The sequence below is a fragment of the Phyllobates terribilis genome, unplaced genomic scaffold (genome assembly GCF_046119375.1).
Source record: "Phyllobates terribilis strain yellow unplaced genomic scaffold, ASM4611937v1 Scaffold_35__1_contigs__length_13245226, whole genome shotgun sequence".
In the NCBI taxonomy this organism is placed as follows: domain Eukaryota; kingdom Metazoa; phylum Chordata; class Amphibia; order Anura; family Dendrobatidae; genus Phyllobates; species Phyllobates terribilis.
The window spans coordinates 3,472,341-3,488,224 of NW_027362795.1; the positions used below are offsets into that span (position 1 = coordinate 3,472,341).

Here is a 15,884-nt window from a genome sequence, read left to right on the forward strand (position 1 = left end):
TAGAAGGCCAAATATTTTTTCAGAGGTAGATGCAGACAAAAAATTATTTTGAATTTGCAACCTGATGGAGGTCAGTATAGATGGACTAATAGAACAAGTCCCACACACAGCTAGAAGGCCAAATATTTTTTCAGAGGTAGATGCAGACAAAAAATTATTTTGAATTTGCAACCTTATGGAGGTCAGTATAGATGGACTAATAGAACAAGTCCCACACACAGCTAGAAGCCCAAATATTTTTTCAGAGGTAGATGCAGAAAAAAATTATATTCATTTTGCAACCTTATGGAGGTCAGTATAGATGGACTAATAGAACAAGTCCCACACACAGCTAGAAGGCCAAATATTTTTTCAGAGGTAGATGCAGAAAAAAATTATATTCAGTTTGCAACCTTATGGAGGTCAGTATAGATGGACTAATAGAACAAGTCCCACACACAGCTAGAAGCCCAAATATTTTTTCAGAGGTAGATGCAGAAAAAAATTATATTCAGTTTGCAACCTTATTTAGGTCAGTATAGATGGACTAATAGAACAAGTCCCACACACAGCTAGAAGCCCAATATTTTTTCAGAGGTAGATGCAGAAAAAAATATATTCAGTTTGCAACCTGATGGAGGTCTGTATAGTTGGACTAATACAACAAGTCCCACACACAGCTAGAAGCCCAATATTTTTTCAGAGGTAGATGCAGAAAAAAATATATTCAGTTTGCAACCTGATGGAGGTCAGTATAGATGGACTAATACAACAAGTCCCACACACTGCTAGAAGCCCAATATTTTTTCAGAGCTAGATGCAGAAAAAAATTATATTCAATTTGCAACCTGATGGAGGTCAGTATAGATGGACTAATAGAATGATGCTATGCCCAAAAGATTTTACTTCACTAGGTGCAGTAAAAAAATTGGTATTCTATACACAGGTGGTATATCTTGCAACACAGATAGGCTACTCCACTGACTAACACACTCTGCAATAGGCCAAAAAGGATTAGCTTTGCTAGATTCAGCCAAATGCTGTGAAAAAAACTTGCACAGCACTGGCACAGACCTGCCTGGCAAAAACTGATAGGAACTGATGTAACCTAGTCCTGAAAAGGACTCCAATTACAATTAGTCTTTACTCCCACAATCTATCTATTTAAGAGCACAGACCTGCCTGATAAAAGTCGTAGGAAATGCTGTAACCTAGTCCTTAAAAGGACTGCAATCACAACTATTCCCTACTCCCAAGCTATCTGTAGATTTGTGCGAAAATTGGCTTGAAATTAACAAGGTATAGCGCACACAGCAACAGCGGTGCCGTCTAACACGCAGCTGCAGCAGTGAGAAAATGGTGGCGACGGGGAAAATGGCTTGGTCTTATAGGGCAAGGACATGTGACATACACTGCCAATCACACATGCCCTTGCTTGTGTGAAAAAAAGCACTTCGCTCCATGTGTGCGCTGCTGATAGGCTGACAGATTGCACCTCCCCACTGCAAATGCGGGAAAGAGAAAAAAAAATGGAGATCTTCATTGTTCCTGCAGAGATCCATCCCCTGCCCCTCCCCCCACCCCGCTGTACACTCAAACTGCGTATTAACATTAATTTTCATCATTACTGAGAAAAAATCCAGTTATGATTTTTGTGCACGAACAGTTATCGAACATAACCTCGAACAGCCAAATTTTTCTCAAATTGTTCGTGTTCACCGAACAGCTCGAACACCGCCCAAAACAGCTCGAGTTTGAGATTGGCGAACAGTTCGAGTAGAACAACGCTCATCTCTAGTTGACAACATGTCTTCTTAACGGGAGTCCAGGTGGCCATCTCCACAAATGGACTTTTCAGGATCCGAGGGTGGCACCGTAGGCCGAAACCAATTCTGGTTATTGCTTCTCGGCCTTTTGGCTAAGATCAAGTGTAGTATCTGTTCTTATCAGTTTAATATCTGATATGTCCCCTATCTGGGGACCATATATTAAATGGATTTTTATAACAGGGAGATGGTAAAAGAGCTTGCTCTGTCCACTCCACGCATTGACCTTGTATTGCAGCATTTCCAGGACCAGTGCACTCATTCTTTAATGCAGTTTCTAAAATCAGAAAGAATTGAATTCAATGCTTTTTGTTGGTTTTGCTTGTTTGTCGGATTTTTGGATGGACTTTTTGGCTTTGCTTTTCTTCTCCTCATTGTATTTTTCATGTTAAAAGTTGCAGGAGCCAGATGACAAACTCATTTTGGTTCAACTTCAGCAACTCTGCATTGCATAGCCATGTACTGTAATGCAATGCTATCTATCTAGCTCTCCCTCTTTACTTCCTTTTGGATAAACAGCCATATTAGGCAAGCATTTTGGAGCTTTCACCTAACTAATTACAGGTGGTGAGATAAGCTGCACAATATAATTGTTCTTTCAGTATATTGTTGCACACACACCATCTATTTAGCAAATGCCCTTGTTATCAACAGCAGCCATTTAAACTCACCTGAGCTAACAGGTATGTGCGCTGGTTACTCTGCTGCACTTAAAATGTCTTTTTTGGCTTGCTCCAATGCCTTTTCTGAAGCGTTGTCTCCCTCTGGTGGAACACTGACTTCTTTCATTTAACGCCTGCAGACTATAAAAAATAACCCAACCCAAAAAGTTTGGTTGATTAGTCTGTGGCATTCTTTTAAACTGTTGCTTATGGCGGTCTCTGTGAGCTTCTCAGTGCCGTTCAACCAGCCAGGTATTCTGCCTGCAGTAGATGGAATGTGGCAATGGAACACTGGCTGCGCGGGTCATAATAGGCTCTGAGCCTTTATATACCAGCGCACGGCAGCAGCCACCTTCAGTCTGCTGCTGGACAGCCAGCAGCAGCAGGAAAGGTAAGTAATCAGCAACACTCCTGCTAAGGGTAGACAGCTGCTCGTCCCCCCCTTAATTGGTTCTCCTCCCTTCCACCGGTGTTGAGGCGGGTGGGAACAGCAGGAGGTGAGGGTGCTGGGCTAAAATAGTTGGAGTCATGCAGATCTAAAACGCGTGGATTGCTGCAGCAGCAAGCCGAAAAGTGCAGGCATGTAAGGGATCTAGAGGTTGACAACATGTCTTCTTAACGGGAGTCCAGGTGGCCATCTCCACAAATGGACTTTTCAGGATCCGAGGGTGGCACCGTAGGCCGAAACCAATTCTGGTTATCGCTTCTCGGCCTTTTGGCTAAGATCAAGTGTAGTATCTGTTCTTATCAGTTTAATATCTGATACGTCCCCTATCTGGGGACCATATATTAAATGGATTTTTAGAACAGGGAGATGGTAAAAGAGCTTGCTCTGTCCACTCCACGCATTGACCTGGTATTGCAGCATTTCCAGGACCAGTGCACTCATTCTTTAATGCAGTTTCTAAAATCAGAAAGAATTGAATTCAATGCTTTTTGTTGCTTTTGCTTGTTTGTCGGATTTTTGGATGGACTTTTTGGCTTTGCTTTTCTTCTCCTCATTGTATTTTTCATGTTAAAAGTTGCAGAAGCCAGATGACAAACTCATTTTGGTTCAACTTCAGCAACTCTGCATTGCATAGCCATGTACTGTAATGCAATGCTATCTATCTAGCTCTCCCTCTTTACTTCCTTTTGGATAAACAGCCATATTAGGCAAGCATTTTGGAGCTTTCACCTAACTAATTACAGGTGGTGAGATAAGCTGCACAATATAATTGTTCTTTCAGTATATTGTTGCACACACACCATCTATTTAGCAAATGCCCTTGTTATCAACAGCAGCCATTTAAACTCACCTGAGCTAACAGGTATGTGCGCTGGTTACTCTGCTGCACTTAAAATGTCTTTTTTGGCTTGCTCCAATGCCTTTTCTGAAACGTTGTCTCCCTCTGGTGGAACACTGACTTCTTTCATTTAACGCCTGCAGACTATAAAAAATAACCCAACCCAAAAAGTTTGGTTGATTAGTCTGTGGCATTCTTTTAAACTGTTGCTTATGGCGGTCTCTGTGAGCTTCTCAGTGCCGTTCAACCAGCCAGGTATCCTGCCTGCAGTAGATGGAATGTGGCAATGGAACACTGGCTGCGCGTCTCATAATAGGCTCTGAGCCTTCATATACCAGCGCACGGCAGCAGCCACCTTCAGTCTGCTGCTGGACAGCCAGCAGCAGCAGGAAAGGTAAGTAATCAGCAACACTCCTGCTAAGGGTAGACAGCTGCTCGTCCCCCCCTTAATTGGTTCTCTTCCCTTCCACCGGTGTTGAGGCGGGTGGGAACAGCAGGGGGTGAGGGTGCTGTGCTAAAATAGTTGGAGTCATGCAGATCTAAAACGCGTGGATTGGTGCAGCAGCAAGCCGAAAAGTGCAGGCATGTAAGGGATCTAGAGGTTGACAACATGTCTTCTTAACGGGAGTCCAGGTGGCCATCTCCACAAATGGACTTTTCAGGATCCGAGGGTGGCACCGTAGGCCGAAACCAATTCTGGTTATCGCTTCTCGGCCTTTTGGCTAAGATCAAGTGTAGTATCTGTTCTTATCAGCTTAATATCTGATACGTCCCCTATCTGGGGACCATATATTAAATGGATTTTTAGAACAGGGAGATGGTAAAAGAGCTTGCTCTGTCCACTCCACGCATTGAACTGGTATTGCAGCATTTCCAGGACCAGTGCACTCATTCTTTAATGCAGTTTCTAAAATCAGAAAGAATTGAATTCAATGCTTTTTGTTGCTTTTGCTTGTTTGTCGGATTTTTGGATGGACTTTTTGGCTTTGCTTTTCTTCTCCTCATTGTATTTTTCATGTTAAAAGTTGCAGAAGCCAGATGACAAACTCATTTTGGTTCAACTTCAGCAACTCTGCATTGCATAGCCATTTACTGTAATGCAATGCTATCTATCTAGCTCTCCCTCTTTACTTCCTTTTGGATAAACAGCCATATTAGGCAAGCATTTTGGAGCTTTCACCTAACTAATTACAGGTGGTGAGATAAGCTGCACAATATAATTGTTCTTTCAGTATATTGTTGCACACACACCATCTATTTAGCAAATGCCCTTGTTATCAACAGCAGCCATTTAAACTCACCTGAGCTAACAGGTATGTGCGCTGGTTACTCTGCTGCACTTAAAATGTCTTTTTTGGCTTGCTCCAATGCCTTTTCTGAAACGTTGTCTCCCTCTGGCGGAACACTGACTTCTTTCATTTAACGGCTGCAGACTATAAAAAATAACCCAACCCAAAAAGTTTGGTTGATTAGTCTGTGGCATTCTTTTAAACTGTTGCTTATGGCGGTCTCTGTGAGCGTCTCAGTGCCGTTCAACCAGCCAGGTATCCTGCCTGCAGTAGATGGAATGTGGCAATGGAACACTGGCTGCGCATGTCATAATAGGCTCTGAGCTTTATATACCAGCGCACGGCAGCAGCCACCTTCAGTCTGCTGCTGGACAGCCAGCAGCAGCAGGAAAGGTAAGTAATCAGCAACACTCCTCCTAAGGGTAGACAGCTGCTCGTCCCCCCCTGAATTGGTTCTCCTCCCTTCCACCGGTGTTGAGGCGGGTGGGAACAGCAGGGGGTGAGGGTGCTGTGCTAAAATAGTTGGAGTCATGCAGATCTAAAACGCGTGGATTGCTGCAGCAGCAAGCCGAAAAGTGCAGGCATGTAAGGGATCTAGAGGTTGACAATAGTGTTGAGCCACCCCCGTAGTGTTCGAGTTCGGTTCGGTTCGTCGAACACCCGTGTGTTCGCCGAACTGTTCGTCGAACTGTTCGTCGAACACCTTCGAACACCGTTAAAACCAATGGCAGGCAAACAAAAACACATAGAAACACATAGAAAACACCTTCAAAGGTGTCCAAAAGCTGACAAACTGCTCAGAAGACATAACTAACACATGGAAAAGTGACAAGTACATATAGTCATGCGAAAAGAAAAGAGGTGGAGGAGTAAAAGGAGGGGGAGACACAGATATAGGCATGTCATGCCCTTCTAAAATCCAAAAAGTGAGAAGCCGACACGGCCAGTCCGTTCCTGCCCGTGCCACCTCCGTGTCGCCGGGTTTGTGCCAGAGCCGCGGTGGACCCTGACGGCCAGCCCCCCTCTCCTAATACTGGTGCCTGTCCGCTGGAGGGTCGAGCCCCCCGCGGTGGGGGGGAGTAACATCTGCAGAAGAAAGACCATCTTCCAGCCAAACTAACATGTCGACTTCTTTTCGTGGACAATGTGATACGATCCCTTTGTTACGGACACGCCCATCGCTACAAATTCCAGATGAGGCACAAAAACAGCAGGTGCTTCAGCGGATATCAAGTGGTCCTTCAAGTGGGCTCTCCTCCACCTCAACTTCAACATCACAAATACTCCAGTCCTCAGAGGTGTCACCCCAATCGCACTTGCTTCCTCACAGCTCCCAAGTCTCCAGCTGCCCGTCTGAGTATGGGGTAACACAGATGGTTGAGTCTGCACAGCTGTTTACTCATACTATAGCCTGGGAAACGGAGGTCTGCTCCAGAGCTTCTGTTAATCCAGACGAGGAAATGATCTGCACTGATGCCCAGAATCTTTATAAGTCGGATCCAGGACCAGATGAAGAAGGTTCTGAGCATAATGTAGACCCTCGTTCCCAAACTGTAACTCCTGTTGGTGGAGACAATGATGAAGACGATGATGAGACTCAAATACCTGATTGGAGCGACAACTTGACTTTTCGGTCAGGGCAGGAAGAGGTTGGCTTTGAGGACGACGGGTGTGATAACACACAGGGTGATGATGACAAGGTTGGAGATCCCACTTACTGTCAACCCACAGTCAGCCAGTCGATGAGGTCACCCGGGCCTTTGCCTGGCCTTTGGGATGTCGCGGTGGTCGGCTCCCTGGCCCGTACCCTGGGGTCACTCTTTAAAAGGGTGGATAATTGTTAATTTTATAAGAGTTTGTGACACCACCTGTGGTATCTGGTGAGAAGCACCAGCGCTGCAGCAGTCCACTGAGGCCCGTGATAAGGCAGCTCGATGGTATAGCTTCACACAGGTGGAGCTAGGTCTCAGGGCAGCGTATGCAGGGGGAATGCAGGACAGGCGAGACCCAGCTGGGTCAGAGCAAGAACGGAAACGGACACGGTAGTCACTTCAGTACCTTTTACTGGAGGAAATTCAGGCACATCCTGGAGCACTGTAGGGTGAAGGGTGCATATCAGGATCCTCCCCAATGAGCGGGTGTAGGGCCTCCTGTTTCTTGCCTCTGCGCAGTAAGTTTCTGACCTGCCTGGAGCTAGGCCTAACTTTGTCTCTGTCCTGCGCTGACTGACCTTGTGGTAGGGCCTTCTCTTGAAGTTCACGCTCCCAGTATGCGGGGCCTAAGCGTCTCCTGGCTCTGTTACGTATCAGCACCTTAGCGATCCTGGGACTTATAGTTCTCCAGGGATTCCGGTTATGCCTTACTGGGTCATAGAGATCCCGGTAAGCTCGGATCCGGTGTCCGGTAAATGCTTCGGGGTGAGCTGGTTAAGCTCCTCTGCCCCTTATGTACTAACTAGCCACTCGCCTTCGGCCTACTCGGGCCCTCAATAGGCTATACACACTAACGGCAGCTTGCCGCGCTTCACCGATCTTATGACGCTGGCACACCTTAAGCTCTATCTGGGCTCCCTGAATCTAGCTAGCAGGAGCCTCGTGCTCCACTGCTGAACTATTAACTGAGTTCTCTAGACTAGACTGAGCTCCACTGCAGACTGACCTCTCTTAGGCTTCTCTACTGCAGGAACTCTTCAGGGGAACTGAACTGCCTAGCTCCACCTTCCCTATTTATATCCCTAACGGGCTCCCTCTGCTGGTCTGAGGTGGAAGGTGGAGATGTGTGAATGTTTATGGGGGCCTCTTGTGGAGGATTCCATCAATACACTCTTCTAGGATCTGTGATACCAAGCGCAGCAGGGCGTCACAGATGCTATTGAGGACGAGGTTAGGTTGCGCCTTCCTGGACAGAGACGGAGTACTGGAAGCACGTCAACAACTGCATCCTCAACCACAACTCCGCCTCTGACCACAAGTCGTAGTGGCTCTTCAGGTCGCATGGGCTCTAAGCCTTGCATAGCCTGGGCATTTATTCAGATCGATAAGGATGACCCAACTCGTGTTATCTGTAATATTTGTCACCAAAAGCTAAGTAGAGGCCAAAAAATCCATAGTTTGAGTACTTCATGCATGTACCGTCACATGGATATGAAGCATAAGTTGCAGTGGGAAGCTCACTGTGCTACAATGCGGCCTAGCAGGCTGGGCCAACCACCGTCTGCCCCATCTTGTGCATCCGCGGCCTCTTCATCCTCTGTGACTGAGGGGACAGCAGTCACACATGTTTTTGGACGCAGACCTGCCACCTCTTTACCTGCAACAGCCAGTGTGATTGGCAGGTCGTCAGTTCATTGGGAAGAGGAAACACCTGCTGGTGTTGAGAGCTCTCTGACATCGAGAGCACCACCTTTGGATCAAGGCAACCTAACATGTCCGCCTGCATCTTCCTCACAGACCGGCAGTTTGCCAGGGACACCCTACTCAACCCCGTCAAAGCACAACAGCCAGCCCTCGGTCCCTCAGATGTGGACAAGTAAAAGACAATTTCCTCCTAGCCATGAGAAAGCTAAGAGGTTGAATTTCACCATCTGCAAGCTCTTGGCTACAGAAATGCTGCCTTTCCGCCTGGAGGACACAGTGGATTTTTGAGACCTTATGTCCGTCGCAGTGCCCCAGTACCAGATGCCCAGTCGGCACTACTTCTCAAAGAAAGGTGTGCCTGCGCTCCACCAGCATGTCGCACACAACATCACCGCTTCTTTGAGAAACTCTGTGTGTGACAGGGTGCATTTCACCACAGACACTTGGACGAGTAGGCATGGACAGGGGCGTTACATGTCGCTGACAGGGCACTGGGTAACTATGGTGACAGCAGGACAAGGGGCTGCTGTCCAAGTCTTGCCGTCCCCACGAGTTGTACGTCAATCCTCTTTATCTAGAAGTTCCTCCACTGCTTCTGCCTCCTCAACCTCCTCTCGGTCCTCCACCTGCACCCAAAGCCTGTCTGGTAATGCCACCTGCTTTCTAACTGCGCACCTCCTTACTATGCTGGCAGCAGGGCTCAACGGCATCAGTGTTTACTTTGAAATGTCTGGGAAATGTGAGTCACACAGCTGAGGACTTGTGGTCAGCTCTGGAGACCCAGTTTCATGAATGGTTGTCTCCACTGGACCTGCAACCAGGGAAGGCCGTGTGCGACAATGCTGCAAACCTGGGTGCGGCCCTTCGCCGGGGCAATGTTACACACGTGCCTTGTATGGCTCACGTGTTGAACCTGGTTGTCCATAAATTTTTAGCCCAGTATCCCGGACTAGATGGCCTTCTGCAGAGGGCACGGTCGCTGTGTGCTCACTTCCGCCGTTCGCATCCCGCAGCTCAACGACTTACATCTCTACAGAAGTCGTTGGGCCTGCCAGTTCACCGGCTGAAATGCGATGTGCCGACACGGTGGAATTCAACTCTGCACATGTTGCAGCGACTGTGGCAGCACCGACAAGCCCTGGTGCAAAAGTTTCTGAAGTATAGCCTGGGCCAACGAGATCCAGAGGTGGGGCAAATCACACAGCAGGAGTGGTCTCAGATCAGGGACCTATGAAGTTGACGCGCCCCCTGGGCCGTGGGGTACCCGGAGCCGGGCCGGTAGACGCTGGGGGTTGTAGTCACTGTGGCGGTGACCCGGTCCGTGACCCAGGGCGGTCAATCCAACGGTAATTTGTATATATGGATTTTATAATGTCCGACTACGCCACCTGTGGAGTGCGGCCAAAGGGGCCGCCGCTGCGGAACAGTCCTCTGAAGCTGGTGGTTTTGCTGTAATGGTATTATTACTCACCACAGGAAGAGTGTAGCTTCAGGGCAGTGTGGGTGGATGATGGTGGTTGTAGTGCAGGGAGTCAGTAATGAACACAGAGTCCGTGTGATGCAGTCCCAAGATCTTTACTCACAGTTGTTGCAGTCCAGATTACAGGTACCAGAGCTATCTCACCCGTCGTGCTGTGCGTACTCAGTGAGGGGCTCAGTCCACCCCCAGATAGCTCCGGAGTACTTAGCAGGACCCCCTTCTGTGTGTCCTTTCTCTGGCCTTCTCCCTGCACCTCACACCCAGTGACACTTCTATCCGGTATCCTCGGGCCTTGGCGGGCGACTTGTGTTCCGTCCCCTGGGTCCTATGTGGCTACCTTCTTAGTGAGACTGGTGTGGACTTTTGCCTGCAGTACATGAAATGCTGCAGCCTCCGGTTTCTAGTTGAGCCTTGCTGTTTCTCCTCTAGTTGAGGGACCGGTTCCCCTTATCTGGCCTGACCCCTCTACCTCCTGGTAGCAGCGGGAGTACAGGTGGCCTTCTGCACGGCCCGTAGCCCTAGGGTCCCTTCGGTTCCTGGAGCCTTCCTGCTCCCACTCCTCTCTTCTCTCCTTCAGTCCTGGGCCTCCCAGGCTAGGCCCGCCTCCGGAGCAGAGCTCATGCCGAGCCTCTGCTCCTGTCACTTTTCCTCCTCTGACTGGCTTGCTCTTTCTAAGATGGCTTCCTATTTATACTCTCCCTGTCATGTGCTCCCCTAAGCTGCTCCCCTAAGCACCCACTACATAGGATCCTCCCACCAGCTAGGGACCTGGGACTGTGCTCTCCCTTAGGAGCAATCTCGCCCTAACCCCACTGCGGGTATGTGTTGGATGCAGGTGTTAGGGTCCCGAGCCATACGCCTTCCTTACCTGAGGGTGAGATACCACACCTCTGGGTGAGATGCAGTAACTCTGTGGTGACTGCACCCTCAGGGGCGCCACACACCTTTCTGCACAGTTTTGAAATGGCGACGAAGATGTTTAGTGCTGACGACGATGCCATTATCAGCATAACTATTCCGGTGATTTACATGCTGGAGCACACATTAAACAGAATTCAGAGTCAGGTGGTCGGACAAGAGGAGGTGGAGGAAGTAGAGGAGGAGTCGTATGCGGAAGGGATAACATCTCCAAGGTCCAGACGGTTGGCAGCACCAAGGAGGCAGGCATGGGAGGGTGGGGGAGAGGGATTAAACAGGGCGCATGGTAGCAGCCAAACTGTTGAGGAAGGTGCAGGAGCCGAGGAAGAAGTGGAGGATGAACTGGCGATGGGCATGGAAGACTCATCAGATGAGGGAGACCTTGATCACATTTCTGTTGTGCGAGGTTGGGGGGAGAGGGCAGAGGAAAGAAGCATGATTCTTACTTCGCTACCAACACAACAAGGACTTGGTCCTCCTGGATGCGCAAGACACATGAGTGCCTTCTTGCTGCACTACCTGCAACATGACCCTCAGATTGCAGAATTCGAAGTAATCTTGACTACTGGGTTGCCACACTCTTAGATCCCCGGTACAAAAGTAAATTTGCCGAAATAATTCCTGCCATAAAAAGGGATTGACGCATGCAGGAGTATCTGCAGACGCTGTTGCAGAATCTTACATGTGCTTTTCCACAAAACACCAGTGGTGCACGAAGTGAATCTCACAGTTCTAACTGGCCAACCGCGGGACTGTCGAGTCTTCATCACTCAAACCGTAACAGTAACACAGTATCTGCTGGTAACAGCAATTTTGTGAAATCGTTTCACCACTTTTTTAGACCATCCTTTGCAAGGCCACAGGAGACAAGAAGTCTGACACATAGTCAATGCCTAGAGAGGATGGTGCAGGAGTATCTCCAAGTGAACATCGAAGCCATGACTGTGTCACTGGACCCTTGCTCATTTTGGTATTACAATCTGGAAAAATGGCCGGAGCTCGCCACTCACGCCTTGGAGATCTTGTCATGCCCTGCAGCCAGTGTTCTCTCTGAACGTGTGTTCAGCGCTGCTGATGGTGTGCTGACAGATAAGCGCACGCGGCTGTCCACTGAGAATGTAGACAGACTCACGTTCATAAAGATGAACAAATCATGGATTCGCAAGGACTTTTCTAATCCTGTGTTATCCTTGGGAGGCTAAAAGCTTGAGGATTTGGTAATATCACCTCACCAACCGTTTTAAGCAACTGTGGGGCAATTGATGCCACTTAACCCTAGAACGCATGACCATAAAAATCTACACTTTCATATACCTGGGGCCTTTTAGGCCCGTGTGCAAATAACATTGAATAACTCAAACTCAAATGACAAACAACTATATACATGAAGAATACCTAGAGTTTCAAAATTCTAACTAAAGTAATCTTGCAGAAAATAGAAAACAATTAACAGGGCGGGACTGCGAGGCCCCAGGTATGCGTTCTAGGGTTAAGTGGTGTCTGTGCCACAATTTTGGGAAAAAATGGAAACTCTTTTTGGAGTCCCCTTGCTGTGTCTTACGTGACGTTGGCATCGTCAATTCCAGGTGGGTTGGGTCGCTCCCCCCCCTTTTAACTGTAAGAAACTACATACACTATGGCTTGGGGTAACACAGATGATTGAGTCTGAAGAGCTGTTTACTCAGAGGTCTGCTCCAAATCTTCAGTGTCTGCTAGTCAGCGTAGAATTTTTAACTGCATCTAGCCTAGGCAATACTTTGGGCGTAGTAGCCCAGCTGCGAAGCAAGCTGCACCGCCTGTGTATCTAATAAGAATTTTTAAATGCATCTAGCCTAGGCAGACTGTGGGGACCCCCAACCAAACCCAGACGCTCAGCCCCCCTACCGCCCCCCTTTCCTTGACAATACAATAATGTAACTCTTACAACTGGATAGGTGAGGATCGGTCACAGCTTTATTAACTCTTTATACTCATTCCATTAGAAAGACATTTTATTTCTAAAATAATTCAGCTTGTTGCAGCATGCCCTGGGTCTCCACTCCGGCAACTTGGCCAACAAGTGTAACTCTCCAACATGTCCTTTCTATTTCCAGGCCACGGAGGATCCTGCGTACTCGTATGCAGGACTCTGACCCCCACCCATCACTCTTAACGCTTGTTCCACTCCGTCCTGGAGTCCTGACAGGAATATGTCCAGTCCAATATCCATTAAGTGAACACCGTCGGGCCGTATGAGGCCTGCTTTATCTCCTTCCAGTTGTCGGTGTCGTACCACTACACCGCCTCTGTCTCTTCTAAATTTTGCCATCCGAATATTTATTACCCGCCTTGTCCGTTTGATGGCCGTGATGTCTCGCGCACCTTGCCATACCGCTATCGGCACAATCTCTGACCATACTATAGCTAGTTTTGTGAAAAATTCTTTGAAGCGCTCAGTGTCTAGTTTCATTATTGCCATTAGTTATGCGCTCTTGTGATGACCTAGGTTGTTTCCCCCGGCCTGTATAACTAAGATGACCAGACATCTTGCCTCTCTCCCTACCTTGATTACCTCCATTAGTACCTGTGGCCATAGCAGGCCTCTAATACCTCTCCAGTTGAAATATGTGTTATGAAACTCTAATTTCCTCCCGCCTGGGCGGACTTTCGCCCTTTAATCTGCCCAATATATATACGAGTGGCCTATCACCCACACTGTTGGCTTAGCGTCACCTGTAAAAGAAACAAATCACGTTAGGATAACAAGTCCGGTCTTATGTATCTTGCCAAACACGTGGCTCACCATCTCTCTATCCTCTGAACTTCCGTTTCTGACAGTCCTGCTCTTGCTGCTTCTGTGGCCGTGCCTATGCGGAATGAGTGTGTCCCGTAATCTTTGGGGTGGTTCCCTGCCGATGTTATGCATTTATTAAATATAGCTTGGAACTGGTATCTTGCTAATGGCGTCCCATCAATGTGTGATAGGAACAAATTACTTTGTGATCTGATGGTTAGATATGGTTTTACTATTGTTACCCGACTCAGTGTACCGTTTGTGGGTTGTAGAAGTACCCAAGTGCCCCTGCCCGCTGGAACCATTTTCGATTTGTGTATGCGTAGACGTATTGCATTATTGGCTATGACTACGTCCTGGTGTAATAAGCCTCCACTGGTGCTAATTTTGGATTGAGGGACTAATTCGCTTATGCATAGCACCCCGAAGAAGGCGATCACAAATGCAGTAGACAGTAGTGTTGCTTCAAATTGTGAGTGTCATGTTAATGGTGTTAGGGATATGATGTGAGAAATCAGTTTTAGTGACACGGGACGGGACGTCTACACTCCTGACTTGGCTGACCCCTTTTCCACCCTTTTATGGATTGTCTGATGATGAATCTTTGTCACATCTCCCCAATTCAGTAGTTGGAAGTGAAATGCTACTCCGGTCAGACACCGCTGCGCTGACGCCCCTGATATGCCCCTCATCATTAGCTGGTGGAGAAATTCTATGGTGACTTGTGATCTGGCTTGTTCACATTGGTCAACCCGTCTGCCTGCTACTAGTCGTGTCCACTCTTCCCATGCCTTACCGTATGCTTGCCACGTCGACGGGGCAACTGACGCTCTGATTAATGGCATCAACTATTCGCCACTAGATCCCATAGGGAAGGTGGGCAACTGTTGTCCCGATGGGTGGGCATTGTGGAAGAGCTCTGTGAAAATCTGCCAATTGAATTGTTATAAAGCGTTAGCAGCAGCTTTAGACCCCTCAGCATAGTGGCTAGCGCGAACCCATACATTGTGTTTTAGACACAGGAATGCTAGCCTGGGTAGTAGGCCTAGCACTGAGAGAGACGATGATGCCATCTTATTAATGCAGTGCGCTAAGCTGGTGTTTTTTGTTATGAAGCGTATATTTTTGTAATCCAGGAGCGCGCCCCATATTTCTATTGCTACCACTATTGGGAAGAAAAATTATTTTCAGGGCTAGATGCAGCGAAAAATTATTATTAATTGAAAAGCTGGTGGAGCTTGGTATAGATGGCCTAATACAATGAGACCCACACACTGCTAGAAGGCCAAATATTTTTTCAGAGGTAGATGCAGAAAAAAAATATATTCAGTTTGCAACCTTATGGAGGTCAGTATAGATGGACTAATAGAACAAGTCCCACACACAGCTAGAAGGCCAAATATTTTTTCAGAGGTAGATGCAGAAAAAAATTATATTCAGTTTGCAACCTTATGGAGGTCAGTATAGATGGACTAATAGAACAAGTCCCACACACAGCTAGAAGGCCAAATATTTTTTCAGAGGTAGATGCAGAAAAAAATTATATTCAGTTTGCAACCTTATGGAGGTCAGTATAGATGGACTAAGAGAACAAGTCCCACACACAGCTAGAAGGCCAAATATTTTTTCAGAGGTAGATGCAGACAAAAAATTATTTTGAATTTGCAACCTGATGGAGGTCAGTATAGATGACTAATAGAACAAGTCCCACACACAGCTAGAAGGTCAAATATTTTTTCAGAGGTAGATGCAGAAAAAAATTATATTCAGTTTGCAACCTTATGGAGGTCAGTATAGATGGACTAATAGAACAAGTCCCACACACAGCTAGAAGGCCAAATATTTTTTCAGAGGTAGATGCAGAAAAAAATTATATTCAGTTTGCAACCTTATGGAGGTCAGTATAGATGGACTAATAGAACAAGTCCCACACACAGCTAGAAGGCCAAATATTTTTTCAGAGGTAGATGCACACAAAAAATTATTTTGAATTTGCAACCTGATGGAGGTCAGTATAGATGACTAATAGAACAAGTCCCACACACAGCTAGAAGGCCAAATATTTTTTCAGAGGTAGATGCAGAAAAAAATTATATTCAGTTTGCAACCTTATGGAGGTCAGTATAGATGGACTAATAGAACGAGTCCCACACACAGCTAGAAGGCCAAATATTTTTTCAGAGGTAGATGCAGACAAAAAATTATTTTGAATTTGCAACCTGATGGAGGTCAGTATAGATGACTAATAGAACAAGTCCCACACACAGCTAGAAGGCCAAATATTTTTTCAGAGGTAGATGCAGACAAAAAATTAT

At 47.1% G+C, this 15,884-nt stretch overlaps 3 non-coding genes across 3 annotated transcripts; all 3 read left to right on the forward strand.

Moving 5' to 3' along the window:
• Positions 1 to 1,877: 1,877 nt before the first annotated feature.
• On the forward strand, positions 1,878 to 2,068 carry LOC141182735 (U2 spliceosomal RNA). Its single transcript, XR_012257950.1, has one exon. It is a non-coding gene; the product is annotated as a U2 spliceosomal RNA (small nuclear RNA).
• Positions 2,069 to 3,166: 1,098 nt separating this feature from the next.
• On the forward strand, positions 3,167 to 3,357 carry LOC141182724 (U2 spliceosomal RNA). The gene has a single exon (XR_012257940.1). It is a non-coding gene; the product is annotated as a U2 spliceosomal RNA (small nuclear RNA).
• Positions 3,358 to 4,455: 1,098 nt separating this feature from the next.
• Positions 4,456 to 4,646, forward strand: LOC141182733 (U2 spliceosomal RNA). The gene has a single exon (XR_012257948.1). It is a non-coding gene; the product is annotated as a U2 spliceosomal RNA (small nuclear RNA).
• Positions 4,647 to 15,884: the final 11,238 nt, after the last annotated feature.